Source organism: Chelmon rostratus, chromosome 6 (assembly GCF_017976325.1).
Source record: "Chelmon rostratus isolate fCheRos1 chromosome 6, fCheRos1.pri, whole genome shotgun sequence".
NCBI lineage: Eukaryota > Metazoa > Chordata > Actinopteri > Chaetodontiformes > Chaetodontidae > Chelmon > Chelmon rostratus.
Genome location: NC_055663.1, coordinates 3,868,918 through 3,887,542, shown reverse-complemented (window position 1 = coordinate 3,887,542; position 18,625 = coordinate 3,868,918). Strand labels below are relative to the sequence as shown.

Sequence of the window (18,625 nt, the reverse complement as noted above, 5' to 3'; positions counted from 1 at the left end):
ACTGGACTGAATGCGGGGGCAGGAAGGGCACTGCCAGCCGCGGACGCCTGTGGCCGGCTTTCACATGACTATGCGTATGCTTGGATGCGGGCGAGTAATAGAATCCCAACGTGATGTGTCAGGATGCTTGGGGAGCGGGAAGTAAATTTAGCCACGGCCACAGGCAGGCAGCTCTGCAGGGCCTTGGGGGGGGGGGTTCGCAGCTCTGGGGCCTTCTCTGGCTACCCCTCTCTGGTCAGCTCTCCCCTTCAGAGTCATGGAGGGCACTGCTGCAATCACAATATGAATCACCTCCTTTCCATACCTTAGCGGGCTTAATGGCCAAATGGTGAGACGTATCTCATTGCAACGTGATGCCAGTGGGGGCAGGGTAGGAGATAAGTTAGCCACACTTTATTTCCAGTCTCTGTTAGGGGAGCATCTGTTGGCTTGTGCAGCTATTGGATTTCAAAAGCAATAGCGCATGACATAAACTGATGTTTTACGATAGAATAGGTTCTGCGTGATCGTGATTGATATGCAAATGTTTCTGTGATGTCAGTCAACCGGCCATTTAAGCTGCACTAAAGCTTATTTTTTTCGCAGCCAAACGTGCAGCAGGATAAGGCTTCTCTCAATGTCAGCTGAGGTGTTGTTCTTAAACACATCACACGTTTCTCCCTCTACACTAAGCCCTATCTGAGCCCTGCTGCCTCCCCCTATCCTGCCTCGTTATTAATACCTGCTTAAGCAATATCAGGTGAAGATCAAAAGAGGGCATCGCGACTTTGAAAGGGCTCGTATCAAATCCACGCAAATCTGTTGTTCCGCACTTTGAAATGACTCCTCTTCCTCTTTACACAACCATCCAGTGACCTGACAGTTGTCAGCTATCTTTCACAAGAGTCTTCACACTCTATCTAATGTGTTATTGATAAAGAAAATCATTTTGAAACAAAAATGAAGCTAATGTTTGTATTTTTAGGAAATCTCTTCATGTGGTAGCTCACTTGCTCAGATGTAGTAGTATTTTTTTTGTTCTTCTTTTTTTTTATCCATTCAAATACCAGGGAAGCTTTAAAAGAGTCAAAGCATAGACCTCTACTGATGCAGTAAACTGAAGAAAATGGTCAGAGAGGTTTGCTTCTCGCCAGTTTGTATGTTTTTGTGATCATTCATCTTCACGATTTAACGATTTTAATAGCTTTGCTGACGAGCAAGTGAGCAGTAGGCGCTAGTATTTCCCTCTGTGATCGTTCTTATCACATAAAGCTGGCATCTAAGCAATCAAAGGTTTATCATTTCTTGCTAAATTTTTCAACCTATAGAACATCTGACCATGGTATTATCAAGTCCTTATAGCCAATTACCTGTGTGTTCATACTGTAATCAGTTGAAACTGTTTGTGGTCGATCATCCACATGGCGTTCCTTTTCACTAAGCGCTGGCAGGCTGAAATGCTTGTTGTGTATAATTGCAGGTTTATGGTATAGCTGTATTATCTCCGCTACGTCCCTGAATAACAAAGACTTTGCAGACCATCTGTGCAGTGTGTCGAAAGACCGTGGCACAAATGATTTAGCCATTCAAAGTGGATAGCACTTTAGCCATAAAAAATAATTCAGTGTTCACCAAATGTTCCCCACTTTTCTTTGGTTGAAGAAGCAAAGCATGCAGCCGTTGAAATGGCTGGCGGTTCAGATGACACACTGTGCGTGTTGTGTGAGTGAATGCATTGTCAACAGGCTTTGTTTCTCCTCCTTGGTTCTTATTTGGCTCTGGCAGGGGCGAGTATTTGCCTCCTTGGCCTGAATCTTAATTTCAGATCTTTCTGACAGCCCTGAACAATAGCCGAGCCTGGCTGCTGGCAATCAAATTTTCATTTGAATATTGGCAAACTCCTGCTGGAACCAAGTGATTGTGAATTTGCTTCAAAAAATAATGATTAGGATAAAAAGTAGACAGTAAAGCTCGACTCCGTCTGCATTTTGTTGTAGTACATGGCCATGGTTGTTTTGCCTGTGTAACGTCCTGTAATCCTGTTCGGTGATGAACAGATGACGCAAACACTTGGCATTTTGTGCTTCATTACATGTGGATTGTGAAGTGTCCAGGTGGGCTATGAACACTTCTTGGCAAGTGGTTGATAGGAAAACAAATTGATGGCTTGTAGTACTCCTCGTCTACAATATGTTCACTCACCAGACGTCTGCTCTATTCTCTTTTTTTCGTTTCACTTGTCTTTAGAGGGAAAGATCAGAGTGATGCAGAAAGTCTTTCAGAATATTTTTCTATTGTTTGGCTTTTTCAATAATCCACAACTGAAAAAAATGTTTTTCCCCTCAGGAAATAAATATTACTTCTCAGTGGTTGGCACATTTTGACAAACATAAACAATGCACTGAGAAAAAAGAGGATGCGTTATAGATTAAATAAATTGTGTTTAGTGAGAGCTGCGCAGCAGGTAAAGCCAGTCTCCATCTTTAGTCCAGGCTAAATCAGGGAGATTTTGTTTTGTTGTGTCCGAAGTCTGTGACGCCCTGCATTGTAAGTCATGCTAATGTGGAGCATCAAACAAGTTTAAAGCTAATGTTTTCACCTTTTGCAAATGTTATCAAGTGCAGACGTGCAAATTACACAGATGTAGTGTAAACAAGCTATTATTACCGGCAGGACATTATGTCTCAATGTCAGTGATTTTCTGTAGCCTCAGCCATGGCAGCCCAGAGTACCCTTATATTCTAAGGTGAATCAGGGCTTTTAGCCTTTTCTCTAATGCTAATGCAACATTGGTCTGCACTATCTGTTGTTATTGCTTTTATGCATCTGTTTCCTGCAGGGACTTTCTATTAGCAGCAGTTGTAAACCTGTATTTTAAGCTCATAGTATGTTCCTCATTTATTATATTATTTATATTGTGTTTTTAAACGCACTGTGCGCTGTCTGCTGCGTCTGTTAGGACTAGTCAGCTCTCAGTAGGGAATGTTTTTAGATGACAACACAAGAGCATCATCATATTATTTATCCTTTACGCTGACCACTGGCGGGCCCAGTTGCTGCCATGCAGATCTGAGTGATCCAACTAACTGGTCGAGGGTCAGCCTTTAAGCCGGTTGTAGAAGATCTGAGTGCATAACTCATCCTCAGCTGCCCCGTTTCTGCTTTTGTCCCTGCATCAGTACATATGGCTGACCAGTTCCTTTAATAACTCATTGTCTAGACTGTCTCATCCAGACTGTGGATTCTGGCCTGTGCAGCACTTGAGCCACAGGTGTGGTAGGCTCTTTTTTTAGACGTCTCCAGCTCTGTCCATCGTGTTGCCACACAACCCAACTGTTCAGCCCCTGGGTGGTCAGTGATGGTCGCTCGGGCTGCAGGACTTAACGGTCAGGATGGGAGTGTGAGGACTGTTCTCACAATGCAGTGCAATGCTCGTCATCATCTCAATGAAAGTTAAGTCTACACATACAAATGAGTGGATGGTGGGCCGTGAAACATTCTTAGTTTACAATCCGAGAAATTAAAGGTTAATGGAGAAGCAAACAAATGTGCTAGACTGAAAGTTTAGAGCAAAGATGCCTCAAACTTATAGCTTAATATTGATAGAGGGCATCAGTCTTTCACAAACAATTATGACATTTTGGCATAAGCTCTGTTCACTTTTATGACAAATCACTTGCTTCCATTACAAGAACGATCGATCAGCAACACAGAAATGCTGTAACTATGACCCAGCCGGCATTTTAAATTTGTTGTTGTTATAAAGGGTAAGCCGGTTTTACACGGGCACGAGGCTTTCCACGCGAACCCTCTTATTTTTAACACGTTGGCCCTCAATCGCTGCCTGTGTGTCAGTCCAAGTCAGTGCATTAATATGCATTAATGCTAAGCGCTCAGGTGTGGAAGAAGAGACCTGGCATTTTGCGGGGAGCAGCGTCGAGAAAGTGGGCTGTGAGTGATGAGGGATAGGACCGATCCTGACAGTTTGAGTCAGCCTTTATTCAGAGTGCACCTTCTGTCATCATGCACCCGCCACTTCTTTCATCTCTGTCACGCACAGCATGCCATAACTCGGTTAGCAACACCCACAACAAATACAGACAGGTCCTCCTCAAAAACACACATGTTCCGTACTGTGTGCACCTTTCAGTACGCTTACCTACCATCTGAGGCCACTATTGTTTGGTATTTTAACAGATTTTTATAACACTGTGATTTATGCTCTGAGTTTGGGCCAGACCTCTGAGAAGATTTCCATAATCTCCGTCTCTGTAAGTCATCTATGCATTCCTTTATTTCTCCCTTTTAATAGCTCCAACCCCATGGCTTTGTTTTACCATCACCCTAGAGAATTTGCAGGATACAAATTCGTGAGTGATAAAGGTGACACTTGGCTTAAGAATGAATCCTTTCCAATGAGAAAACCAGTCCCACACACACACACACACACACACACACACACACACACACACACACACACACACACACACACACCAGGTGACCAAGGACAGAGGGTGCTACATGCTTGTGATTTATGTTATTGGGCTATATGCATGAAATTGACTTGACACACGTACACAAACATGCACATCTGGAGAAAGAATAGTCACCCCAGTCACAGACATATGGTACAGTAGTGCACAGCACAGTGTGTCTAGACCCCCCCCCCCCCCCCCCCCCCCCAAGAGCCCCTGTGGAGCTCAGAGGGACATTTTGGTCACCAAGACACCTAAAGGACAAACAGTGGCCAGGTGCCAGGGAGACAGCGAGGCGCCTAATTCGTCACTAGCGCTTGCTGAACGACAGAGTGGAATGACACACACGTTGTGTGCGGTACCCCCGCCTTCTCTCTTCCTCTGTCTCCCCGTCTCTCTCTCGTTACATTGAATCGCTTGGAAAAGGCGAACATGGCAATATCATTATTAGCGGGGCACATTAAAATCGGAGCCATGAAGCGTGTCATTAAAAATCCTCTGCTGCGAGCCACCTCCAGACTCCCACGTGTGAAAACTGAAAGTGCTTACAGTCTCGCTCTGGATTTATCGTGGCATCGCCGCAATCCCCGATCCGTGTTTGGGCCTGCTGTCTCTCCTGTCCCCCTCTTGCAGGGAGATGAATAGGCAGCAGGACTGTCTTGGGCCCATCATGCGCTCTGTCAGCCCTGGAGGGCTGATCAAAGCAGCGGGAGGGGACCCGTCCCGTCCGCAACATGATTTAGCCATAAGAGGGATAGGATCCAGGCATCTCTGCTCCTCAGCGTGTCTGTCAGTGAGCTGATAAATAAGAACCGCAGAGATGTGGGGTGTTAGGAAAGAGGGTTTGAAATGTGTTGTCTCTGTGCGATTGTCTTAGCCTGTTATTCCTTTTGCGAATGGACAGTGAAAAGACGAGGGCAGAGTGATGTGTGCCTGAGAACTGGATTTCCCTCAGTCACAGGGCAGCTGCAGAAGTCGATGTATCTCTTTCTTCCTCTCTGGCAGCTCTCAGCAGTCATCATCAAACAATGCAGCTCTCAATCACCTGACCGTATACATGTGCGGCTCTCCAATTTGCTGTTATCTACCAAGCTAACCGCAGTGTTTCCCCTTATTCTCTTGTATCTCCTTCCCCTCCTTGTCCAATGAATCACTGTGTGTGTGCGTGTGTGGATGTATGTATAATGCAATATAATATAAATGTTTGTTTTTTTCAATTTCCAGTTTTGAAGTATACCATTAGAGTGCCAATGCAGCCATCCGACAGCGGCTCCAATATTAATGTCCCTGCCAGGACACGCTTCCTCGAGCTATATCTCATTTCAACCCTTATCAACTGCAAAACTAAATAATGCCGGGAGATTTGAGAGACAAAAAAAACAAATGGCAGAAAGCTGATGTTGCATGTGCGCCTGTAATTCATCATGCCGAAGTTGTCCCTTATACATACAAACACACAGCTACAAATAACAAGCACGGAAGGAGTTGTTCCCCAGCGCCTTTGCTATGCTGTCTGACTCCAGATTCTCTGATTAAGCGTAGCCTGCGGGCGCTCTGTGAATTTATCTGAAGTCCGGTCGTCCATTTGTAGGGGGAGCCTTGCAGACCTGTGACGGTCCCTGTGGAGGCTTCAGCGGGTGTGACTGTGTGTTTGTTCGTTTCCAGAGGGGAAGCTTAAGATGTCCGAGCAGACCGGTTAAAACCTTCTGGAGCCGGCTTTGGCGCATTGTGCAACCCATTCCATGTCAAAGGTCACATAAACTTTTCCTCTGTGCAGGCATACTGTTTTTTTTCTGTGCTTCACTGTGACTCACCCTCAATTTCCTCTCTTTCTAAAAACCTGTCTCTTTGAGTCCATTTCTCACCTTACTTCCTCCTGGTTTGTGCTGTTTTTGCCTCAATTTTCACACTTTGCTCTCTCTCTTAAATCCCCTCCCTCTTAAATCCTTCACTCTTGTCTGCATGCACTTCATCTTTCCTCTCACATTCTCCCGTGTCTGCTGACACAGTGCCGAGCGGATGCCTGACACCTGGGGTTGGCAGCGTTCCCTTTCCTGCCTAGCATGGCCTGGAGAATGAAAGGGGAGAGGGAAGGGGTAGGCGAGGGCGAGACTCGTGCCCCCTGCTTCAGCTGGTAAGGAGCGGTGGGGATTTGTGGAGGTCTAAACACCTGCAGGGGGCTTGAGAACATAGCCAAAATGCTCAAATATACTCAAATATTTGCAAACACGGGGGCCCGGCACACATTGGCATTCCTCTGCAGCTGCACACCTGCACATGCCCACACAGAAAGCATATCCATGAGAGAAAAAGATATCCATGCTGTGAATCTCCTCTGCCTATCAACACCTGCTGTCGGTGGGAAGATTGGGAGGGTTGTTAATCCCTTTCTACAGCGCCTCCTGTTGTGTGGCGTCTACAGTTGGTTTATAGTTATGTGAAACGTGTTGCTAAATTGTCTAAAACTGAAGTTTATATCATACGAAGAATGAACATAAAAACAGGGAAAGAAAATTAATGTAAAACCAGATGGAGAATAAAGCCCACCTGATAAAAATGGTAAGAGAGAATAAAAGAATGCAATAAGAAAACACGCTGATAAAACAAAGTAAAAGTAAAACTTGAGTACATGAAATGCATCAAATACAATTTAAAAGAAGTGCAGCAGTTTGCAAGCGTGAGGCAAAGCACAAAAGTTTCAGGCCTGTATCAGGATATCAGAGCTAGTTAAAGGCTGAAGTGAAGAGATATGTTTTTAGCTTTCTTTTAAAAATATTCAGCGAGCTGCTTCCCTGATATCTGTAGGTCGTGTGTTCCAGAGCTTTGGGGTGTAATGGAGAAAGGCAAATCCCTGATTCTCTGTTACTGTAACCTCCGATAAACCAGCAGCAGACAATCGCAGAGTTCTTGAAGGCAAATATTGAACAAGAGAGTTAGCAATGTATCTTGCCCGTTAAGGGCTTTGTATACAAGGAGGAGGTCAAACAAGTCAATTCTGAATGTTACAGGAAGCCTGTGCAGAGCAGCTCAAACTGCACTAATGTGCTCTCTCCTCTTGGTTCTGGTTAATAGCCGAGCTGCAGACTTCTGGATGAGATGAACACCAAGCGTTTTTTTCTGGAGGCCGGTAAATAGTGTGTTACAATAATCGAGCTTGATGTTTTCATCACCTTGTTGATGTGGGACTTGAATCTTATATCTGAGTCGAGGGAAACACCAAGATTTGTAACCTCAGATTTAATCCAGGGAGTTAATTTCCCCAGATTATTAAACATAATTTCTCGTTTTGTTTTAGGACCAACCAGCAGGGTTTCAGTTTTGTCCTCATTTAACTTTATGAAATTATTGCTCATCCATTTATTTATCGCCAAAAGACAGTTAGTAATGGAGTCTATAGCTGCAGCATCATTTGTATCAGCAGAGATATACAGTTGTGTGTCATCTGCACAACTATGGAAACATACATTGTGCTCTCTAATGATTCCACCGAGTGGCAGCATGTACAGTGAGAACAGTAATTGATCAAAGCAGCTCCTGTTTCCTTAGTTACAACAGCTGTTTTGAAGGCATCTGGGAAGATGCTTGTTTCCAGAGATGTATTTATAATCTTCATGAGGACATGACTTCACATTTTCCCATAGTTACATCTTTTTTACAGGGTTTGCTGAGGTCAGCTGTGTTGACATCAGCAGCAGTGCTGGCTTTAGTTGTTTTTTATGAAGAACAACGCAAGTTCTCCACAATTTGATGCAGATTGTTGATCAAAGCCACTCTGATTAAATGTGCCAACCATGTCCACAAAGTGCTCCTGTGGCTATTTCAGCCCTGCAGTTACCCATTGTCAGGAATAAACATTGTTTGGAAACTGCTGTGTAAAAGTCTTCTTTATGGCAGTTGGCATTCGTATTGTTGTATTACTGCCTCCGCCTGGCAATAGTCTTCCTCACTTTCATTTTTTTTAAAGTAGTGACATTAGCCTGATTAAACTACACACTCTGATATACTTTTTACACCGACCTCTACATGCTCTGTTTTCCAGAACAGTGTGATCGTCACTTCTGTCTCTTTATTTATGCTTCCTGCGATTCTCCTATTCTCTGATCAAAATGACCTGTAATGGAAAGTGTCCTGTTAAGGTTGCTGTGTCCAATCCTCAGTCTTACTTACTGTTGTTCCCCACTGCTTCTGGATTGAGTGTAGATATCGTCATTTTGTTGCATTATCCCAATATTATCCCCGTATTATGTCCTATATGTCCACGTACATCCATAAACTACCCTTGATCTGATTAAACGACACAACCTGCTCCTCCCCTCCCCCATCTTTCCTTTCTTGCCCAACTGTCACATATCCATATTAAACAAAGCCAACCAAGTGAGGCTTTAAGCAGGACTCTTGAACACTTAAACACTAATTCTTGACCTTGATCGCACACTGAGCTCATCCCTTAGCTCAGTCATCTTCAAGCCGTGGACCGCTGCCTCAACAATCATCTGGATCAGTTTTTGTTTCATTCTCAGACGTGGCATTCATCACCCCTGCTGTACAGGACACAGATTTCTCCTTCCCTTTCCACACCTTTTTCTGATCTTGCTTCTCTTTTTCTGCAAATTTTTCATTGTTACATTCTCTCCCCTGAATGTGTTTTCTTTTTTTCTGTCCAGCCCTCTTGAGACTGTGATTACCTCCACAGCTACAACGCTTTGGTCTCATTCCCTTTCCAAACTTCTCTTTCCTTTGCATACTTTAGCCATGTGCCCATATTAAACAATGAAAACACCTCATGGGCTTTGGTACAATATGTGCTCTGTATTTCACAAATTCAAAGCAGAGCTCCTTTGAAAGTCCTTCAGTCCCCCCTTTTTGAAACTCATCATTGTTTTAGCACTTTTAACTGAACTCGTCCGTACCTTCAAGTTCTCTACTAGTTCCTTCATATTACAGTTTTCTCAGTTGTTTTCACACTTAACACCAGTACTTTACACACAGTAGCCACAACCTGTAACTCATGTACCAACCCACCCAAGTGTCCTCTTCAATTTCTGCATAATTCTGTGATCAGAAGTCACTCAGCGTTAAATAAAGTATGTAAAGGCAGGTGGAAATAGCCCGCTAGTGCAGGAAGGGATTAAATAAAAGCAGGAGTTTATTTGGACCACAAGGATTACGTCTGCACTATGACATAACTGCACTCTGTGGACTAAAGCAATGTGGGAGAAATAATGATCAATGTGAGCTGTCTTCTCCTCTCTGCTGCTGCAAAACTGTGTGAAAGGTCTCTTTTAAAGCCACTCTGTGCACATAATCACCTCGCAAGATGTAAAGCATTAAGAAGAGAAATTTCCGGATTGCTTTAGTCTGCCGTGTCTGTGTTTGACAGTCTGTAGCGTGGTTTTCTTCTCTGCACTGCTGAGGGATGGGAGTGTATGACAACCGTTCTTGCTAATTATGTTTTCTAAGCACATATTTCATCTGCTGCTCACTGTTCCCTGTCCACAATTATCATACTCCCCTCCTCCCTGTTCATTTGGCCCTCGCTTTAATTCTCTAAAACTGTACCACCAGCTTGTCTATTACCGTCATTTAAAAGTTGGGGAGAGAAATGAAATAATAGAGGTTTTATCAGCTATAAATCCAGTACGGCATTACTTAGAGCAGACAGACTGGAAATTAGCATGAAGGATATGAGCCACATCCCGTGCCAGACTGATGTGGTTCTCACCGTTCATCCAGAATCTCTTCATCCATTTCCCACTTACTCTGTGGCAGGGCAGGGGAGGCAGGGCGAGAGGGCGGAGGCTCAGCAGAGGAGGAACGCGATGCATTTTTTTATCATGTGGTTTCACATTAAAACAGTTCACGCATTTAATAAGAAAAAAATCAGTAAGTGAATTGACTCGTTCAAAAGTATAACATGTCATGTCTGAGGCAAATTGAATCAATCAGACCTCAGATGTCTCAGATTTTTTGGAATCTCAGGCAGCCTTTGAAGTCCTGAGGAGGGCTGAGCAGAAGACTGTGAACTTTGCCGGCTGGTGATGATATGCCTTTGTCTGTAATGAGATGGATTTTGTTAGGTCATGGGTGATGACAGTTTACCCTAGTAGCACCGTAGCACTTGCTCACTTCCCAACCCCCCAGTGTGCAGTGATCTCTGGTGAGTGCATTTCCAAAAATGTGTGTGTGTGTGTGTGTGTGCTGGTCTGGCTTGATGGGCGCACAGCTGCACCTCTCCCTGGAATGAGTGCGTCCTAACAGATGCTGTAGTATGTCTGTGTGCGTTTGGGGGAGACTGAAGAATTCTGGCAAAGTGGACGCTGCAGATGCCTCTGATTGCACGCCGGATCAGGAGAGGAAATTCCTCTAGGACGAGGACAGAGGATCAGACTGCTGCGCCAACTTGGCATGGTTTCTGCAGTGAACACAGGCAAACCGTATCCACACGGTAGACCTAGGCACGTAGACACACACACACACACAAACAGCAGGGACATCAGACCTGGATCCAATCCAAACCTCTGGTGATGAGTGTACATGGTGACTGCTGTTTATCTACACGCTGAGGTGATAATCTGCTCTCATGACTCCCCTGAGACTCTAAACCTTCTCTCGTGCATTAGCGTCATGGTTGGCCAGGGCTACAGGGGATAGTTGTATGGGGGAGATTAGTTGTTGAAGCAGGGCCTCGGGGGAAGGTTGAGCACCTCGGGATTTGTCCAGCGTTCAGGAGATCTGCAGTCCTCAGTCTCTAGAGGCTGTTGGGTGCGAGGATCAATGGGACCTGCATTCCAAAGAGTCTTCTTGACATTTTCCTCTAAAATGCTATTTCTGAAATAAATTGCACAAGCGTTTCGACCTACGTCCGGGCTTCATGAGTGCAAGCAGACTTAAGCACTAGCTAACACCTCGAGAAGGGCAGCTGAGGCTGAGGACGCTGAGTGGGTCATCCACTAATCAGAAGGTCAGTGGTTCGATCCCCAGCCCCTCCAGTCCACGTGAAGTGTCCTTTGGCGAGATATTGAACCCTGAATTGCTCCTGTGTGCAGACGAGCAGCGATGCGGTTGCTGGATAGGAGAGCAGGCTGGGAAGTGCATGCTGGGTGTATTATAGGACTGGATTTTTGATGCTTCACAGTCAGCATTAAACACGTGAAAATAAAATAAAAGCCAAGTATCAGCCATGGTAGCAAACATTATGTAGGCTAAATTGGCATTTGACGCTGATGTGGCATGGAGGCAGAGAGTTTGGAGGAACATGCAGCAGCAAGCCTGCGTGGATGAATGGTTACAGTTTGTCATCGGCAGCCTGCCCCCCTCCCAGCTCCCCATGGGAGCACAGGTCTGCAATTATAATACATTTGTATAGTTGTTCGATTCATTCGCGTGCACTGGCTTGTTAGCTGACTCATGATGCACGTAGAATGAGTGCGCGGCATGCATATCTGGCGTGTGCATCATGTACAGCACGCACGTGTGTCCAAACAAATGACTCCAGAGGAGATTTCATGCTTCATTGTGATTTTATTTTGCATTTAGTTTGCATTCTGCATCCCTCCTCGTAGTCCATCTGTTTATTCAACTCCCACACATGAACTCCTCTCAGACACCGACACCATGGAGAATTAGGAAAAAGGATGAGCACTGCCTGAAAACAAACAAACAAAAAAAAACCTTACGAGATGCCATTATTGAAAAGCACACCTACCCGGCAGTTTTCAGATACTGACCCTGAGATATGCAGGTGCTGAACTTGGGGTGTACCTAGTTTTTTACCCCTCCCTTCAATGTGGAAACATACAGTATATCAAAACCACAATATTCTCTGGCATTTTCTCAACACAAATACGCTTCAGAAGGCAGGATTGTTGCAGGGCAATTTAATTGCATTGCCTTCATACCGTAAGTGTCAGAGATGGGGAGAATGGTGAGCATTTAGCACTTAAGCAGCTCTTTCTCTCTTGATGGCAAAGCAGAACCTTGCCGCAGGGTGTACAGGCCGCTTTTAGTGTTTGAGATTTGTTTTCCTTTCTTTGCCCAATGAGAGGCTAATCGTCGATAATCACAACAAGCCTGCCAGAGGGCCTTCTTGCGGTATATCCCTCTCCTCCTAACGCTGCTCACTCTGTGCCACATGTTTCCCAAAGAGATAGCCATCTGTTCCAGGGGTGCTGCACATTCTGCTGGAAACGGAAGACTGTTTGAAGGGCAAGTGCTCTCTTCTAAACAAAAGGTTATTGTTTTGTTACGAGGAGATCTGTTGCAGTTCAGGCTGTAAAATGTGTTTAACCAATTTGTCAAGCCGGTTAACCATAAAAATCTCAACTCGTTCAATTAAGTTTTATTCCCTGTCCTTGTTTGTGTCTTGGGTCTTTTTTTTCTTTTTTTTTTGTGGGAGTCTTGTTACACAAGAAGTTTTTAATTGGCTCATTTTAATTTTAATCTGGCTCCCAAGGCCCCATACATCTCCAGCACTCTGCTGTTTGAAGGAGCCCACATAAATTCTGAAATGCCCACACACACGCACACACACACACACACACACACACCAACCATATTAATATTACTCTGACCAGCTATATTATGAACATTTGGCGTTGGCCCGTGCTTCATATCAGCTCAATTTGTGGCCCATTCTACAGTCATTGCTTTGAAGCGTGAGCGGTAAAGTAGCGTAGCCGTGGTGGTGACTTACCCACCCATGGCGTCGAGGCTTTCACAGATAAATGATGTTGTGTGAGTTGACAGTCGGGCTGATGAGATGGAGCAGAGCTGTCATAACTCTTCCTCACCAGCGCGCAATGAACCTTGGCCCACAGTTGACCTCTGAACCCGTTCTGACAGCGACTTCGTGTGTGTGAGGTGTGCGGCGAGCGAGGCGACCTCACAATACAATACAATGACAGTTATTGGCATCGAAACTGAGTATTAAAGAAAAGCTGATAAATTTGGACTCAAGGTAAAATAATGAACTGTCGACCCTGATAATTTCGTCCTTCGTGCTGAAAACAGATAATGAAAATTTGGAGATGTAGCAGCAAGCGAAAAGGAAACAATCCCATTATTGCCATCATCTTGACAGGCCAAACTCCATCGCCCCTCTCTTCTATTTCCAATTCACTCTCCATGTGGGAAGTAATTGCGTGGTTAAAGCTGTCCATTGAGTTCTGCCCTGCCTCTTATAATTCAGCATATGCAGGAACTTCCAGGCGTGTATCACTCAGCAATGCCACACAGTTTGGCTCTCTGCCAGGGCTTACAGTTAACTCCCCCGCAGCCCCCCCCCAACTTAACTTCCATACACATCAGCCTGCAATCAGAGCCTGGCCAAGCCACCCACTGTCTTGAATTACACAGCAATTCACTCTGATACCTGCACATTAGTCATGCAGACTGATGTTGCGTGGATTCTGCACTGAGCTGAAGGTACAGAAAAGAAAAGTCTTGCAAAAGTCAAGCTCTCTGCTTCAGCCCAGGATCCTCTTGTTTTCGTTTTTCATTGTCATGTCCCCGTGGTGACAGTAGAACTGTGTGTGTGTGTGTGTGTGTTTTGCGTTGGCGTGCATGTCTGCTCAGGCATCCACGCCGCTTGTACGCTCCATGGAAGGGGATCTGTTCTGGCTCCTCTCCAGCATTCCCGGGTGGAGGCGTCATGCCCTTGATGCCCCATCCCACTGTGAGCGACGGCGTGGAGAGGAGAAACTGGGTGAGACCGAGGCACGACGGCAATGTAAAGAGACGAGGGCGTGAGAGTCCGATCTCGCCGACGCAGCTGTCGAGGATTTGAAACGTGAAGTTTTCTCCCCCCCTTTGTCGCCGGAGAGCAGGATTAAACCAGGACAGCGCTGACTGTGGAGAGGCTTCGGCCTGAGAAACCACGTTACAGGCAAAACGGAAGACGCAGGGAGGGAGTGATGGCGGAAGGCGATTGATCCGAACAGACACATTTGGAGGGGCAGCTGTTGGGTGCAAACGTCCTATGGAGGAGACAAAAGAGAAGGGAGGGACAGAGCTAGAAAGAAGGTGAAGGAGGTGAAAGGTGTGCAGACATTTATGCAGATGATGCTCTTTTAGATTCCCATTAGGACTGTGTTAACACAGCAGAGTCAGCAGTATGGCAGCTGCTGTGGACGGTAGATTTCTTACACCTACCTTCACACACACACACGCAGGCCTGCGAGACATGCATTTGAACCTCAAGGCTTAGCCGAGGAACAATTGATAGCCTGTCAGCTCCGTAAAGCAAGGAGTGATACCTTCATTTTACACAAATGTGCTCCGCTCCACGTCCTGTCGTTTCAATTTCGCTGTCCCCTACCCAAACCTACACACGCAACAGAGATTAAGAATAGCGGCGCCTCAATTTATGCATTTGTGCAAGAAAAGCAGATTGAGTGCGGAATGGATGGAACACTTTCTGCAATCGTGTTGTTCATTATCCTTACAGAGTGTTAAACCCAGGATGGCATGATTCGCGAAGGCACAGGAAGGTGCACAATGAAGGCAAAGCGGCCTGCTTCACACTAATTTCACTGTATGGATTTTTGGCATCCCTGCCTAAAGAGTGGCTGCAGTCAATCCAGTTAGGCTAGCCAGCAGCATAGCCTCCAGCGTCATTGTTAGCCAATTGTTGCCCGTCTTTTATGGCGATGCACATTCTTTTAATCAATACCTTTCATTTTGATCGCTACTATCCCAGAGCCGGGCCCCGGGCTCGTCCGGAAGCTCTGCATTTCGTGAACACGTGCTGAAAAGCCGGCCGTTCTCAGCTGACTTGCTGATGTGCACCAGCGCTGGCCGACGTCGCCTAATTCGCAGCTGCGTGAGCTCTGTGCATGCCACAGCTGCAGGCCTCTGCTCTCTCCCATGAGACAAACGATATCACACTGCCGCACACAGCACAGCAGCAGCTTTTCAACGCCTCCCGCCTCGCTTTCTTATTAAAACAAGGTCCTTTGTTTTCACGGTCCTCATTGCAAGGCCGCATATTGTACTCCCAGTCTGTAAAAAATGGGCACTTGCAGAGTCTAAAGTGTTCCCCTGAGTTACAAAGCCTGTTTTTTCAGATTCTTCATTTGTCTCAGCCTGAAGAATAGAGGAGTCTGTGTGCAGGAATATCAAGGTCAGCTTTCTGCTCTTGTCAGATCTTAAGGAATTGTGTTTGAGTGCTATCATGCAAACACCCACAAAGCTGTGAGAAGGCTCACTTCGTAAAGAAAGTCGCGTACGCGTCGAGCTATCACCGTGGTCGCTGCACGCGTATGAGCACATGCGCTCGTGCACACGCGCTCCACGTTCTGTATACAGACACAAACATGGTAAAAGGCCACAGATGGTAAATATAGCTCATAGAGAGTGAGTGATCACATCTCAGGCCGAATCACAGTCTGTTTATAGCAACAGGACCATTACTAAGTCTGCTACGACACCTGATGACCAGAAACCAGCATCCATCCCCCGAGCGTGACTTCGTGTGGAAACATTGTTCCAGCATGCTGCTAAATGAATGCTGACAGCCATCTTCTTTTTCCCATGGCCACTGTTTAGAGTTGGCTGTCCAGTTGGCTGTCCGCAGTCCCTCAGGGAACAGGAAGGAGGCAAGCTTGTAATGATGTAATGTAATTACATTTGTCTTGTTACGCGGCGCGTCGGTGGAGCTCTAATTAATCCTGCCTGCTAATGGGAGGAACGAACTGTCTTGTTTTTGCCTGCTGTGTCACTCTTTGGTTTGTTCTGCTTTCTCTCCGCACGGCGCTTGGCACGATCTCGCTCTATTGATCACTCCATTTTTTTTTCTGTTTCCTTATTATCCATCAGCCGTCACACTCACACACAAAGGTTGTGCTTGTTTGTCACCACTACTCACCGTCGTTCTGCTCCTCTCTGCCGTTGTGCCTGCCCACCCAGCCACATCGCGCTTTTCACTCAGCACCTGACCTTAACTCTTTTAATGTATCTTTTGATAGAAACTGAAAACCCTGAGGCCATTTCATTCTGGCTCGTCCTCGCCTTCAAATCCTTTATATGGTAAATGTGTTTTTAATGAAAAGGGCTTCTGAAAAGGTGGGACAAGACAATTCTGGCTAGCATGCTGAGGTTTGCACCTGACTGGTAGGATACAGAGTGTGCACTCATTGCTCCCTATCAGTCAAGCTCAGAAGACTGAATGGACATTGACTTTGCAGTGTCCCCCAGCTCAAACCTCTTCCTGCGTACGTATGAACATTTCAGCTCTTATCAAATCTCAGATTCAATAGAATGTCCTGGAAATTGAAGACCGATCAAACTACCATCACTGTCCTTGTTGGGAGCATGACATTGCCGTTCGGAAATAGCCCCTTTGGCACCGGCGGCGGCCATTGTCCTTCAGTGCGCTTATGCAACAACTTCGACAACAGATAGAGGGAAACTTTAGCCACCATTCCTCACAATAAAATGGAAATGAAAGCGGCGGCTGTGCCCTCGTAAGTCATCCCACGGGCAGAAAAGTGACCCCTCTTGTATGAGATTGAGGCGCTAAATCAGCCTGCAGACGCCTCCTGCTCCTCTCCCCTGAAGGCGCTCCTGGAGAACCATCACTCATGCTGAGATGAAGTGCACCTTGCCTTGGCCGTGTAACTCTTTGCACCCATGTGTTTTTTGCATGCCTGCGTGTATTTGATCGCGGCGGCGTTCTTGACGAGGAGAGCAGAGAGAGAGTTGCTTATGTGCACTGCCACACAGGTGGGAAACGAACAGACGCGTGTGCTTTCAGGGCTCACCCATTCACCTCAACATGTTGCGCCGTGCTCGTGTTGTGGCTCGGCTCTCTGCTGCAGCGTGCAAGGTCACACTCTGGGCTTTATTGTCTTCAGCGAGGCTCGGACCAGCTGGCCGACCGTTCTGTAAAATCACAGGGAGACACCTTTAGTGCGCTGCTGTGTACTGTAAACACTCTGCCTGAGGTTGCATCCTGGATGCTCTTCAAATTTTAATAACAACTGCAGGCTATTGAGATATAAGGTTTTATATTCTTGTTTTTTTGTTTGAATAAGCTTATAAATCATGGGATTGGTTGTTGTGGAGTGTAGAAGTGGATGTAGGCGTGTGGGAGAATGCTTACTGGTTGACAGATTTAGTACTGTAAATGAAGGGGTACTTCAATAAAAAGAAACAAACATAAGAATGATCCTTCAAAGACGAGTTTTCGCTGACAGTAAGCCAGGGAACTGACGCGCTCACTGTTTATTTTTGCAGGCTTTCGACCTCCCCAGCCTGAGGTGTCTCTCTTCCTACTTCTCATCCTCCTAGGAAAGGTAAGATTTCTGTTTTCACCTGCCACACCTCTCCTCCATCTGCTCCGGCAATCTGTTAGCATCGCAGCAAAATGAAACTGTGAGCCTCTAATTATCCAGGAGGATTCAATGACACTCCTCCTCCGATATCTCCTGTGTGCCGCTCTGTTTATTCAACAAGCCCCCTTGGATGGAAAGGCATTTTAGCTGACAAACTTGAATTTCAGCCCACACCGTTGCCCCTGGGATCGCTCCACGCACCTAGTTGATTAGGATACAGATGTAGCAAGGTGGAGAATCCTGTCCAGATCACAGTAGACCTTCATAGATGTGAGGGTGAAGTTCAGGGGCCACATTGATAACCATCCACAACTCCCTGCTGCATGGTACCTGCGCTTCAAAGAGCGGCTAGCTAAAATTAGCCGGGTAACAGACAACTTGTGCCTTGAGATCAAAGCGGGGCTGAACTGTCAGGCTCTTCGGCGGCGCCTGTGGGGGCCGAGTCAGAGAGAGAGTGAGGGAGGCTGCAATGCTATTCACGCCGGGGGATGAGCGTTGAAGAGGCCCAGTGCCGAGGTGTAAAGTTCCACTGCAGGAGATTATTCACGGGGGTTTTGTATTGAGGAGGTCAAGGTTTTGTGAGTTGCACATCATGCTCTCAGTCCCACAGAGCATCTGGGTTACTCAGAAACCCCTCAATAGGCTTCACAGTCAGCAGGGTCTTTGTATGTTTGTGTGCATGTATGTGAGAGCTGGATGGCTCATTTCCAGTGTCCTTAAACCATGTTTCACTGTTTTTGGAAGGCTTTCCATTACCAGAAGGATCAGTATATAGTTCATCGAACTGAATCCACGCCCGCCTCGAGAGCAGGCGTCGTCATGAGCGACAGGAATTTGTTA

At 46.0% G+C, this 18,625-nt stretch overlaps 1 protein-coding gene across 2 annotated transcripts in view; it reads left to right on the top strand.

The window, feature by feature from the left end:
* The window catches only part of tspan9a (tetraspanin 9a), a 153,488-nt gene that overhangs the window by 28,623 nt on the left and 106,240 nt on the right, over positions 1-18,625 (top strand). The window contains exon 3 of one of the 2 annotated variants that reach the window (XM_041939369.1): positions 17,688-17,746. The exons of the other annotated variant lie outside the window; for it this stretch is intronic. The gene's annotated coding sequence lies outside the window, so the exon portion shown is untranslated. The remainder of the gene's footprint in view (positions 1-17,687; positions 17,747-18,625) is intronic. 2 annotated transcript variants of the gene reach the window in all.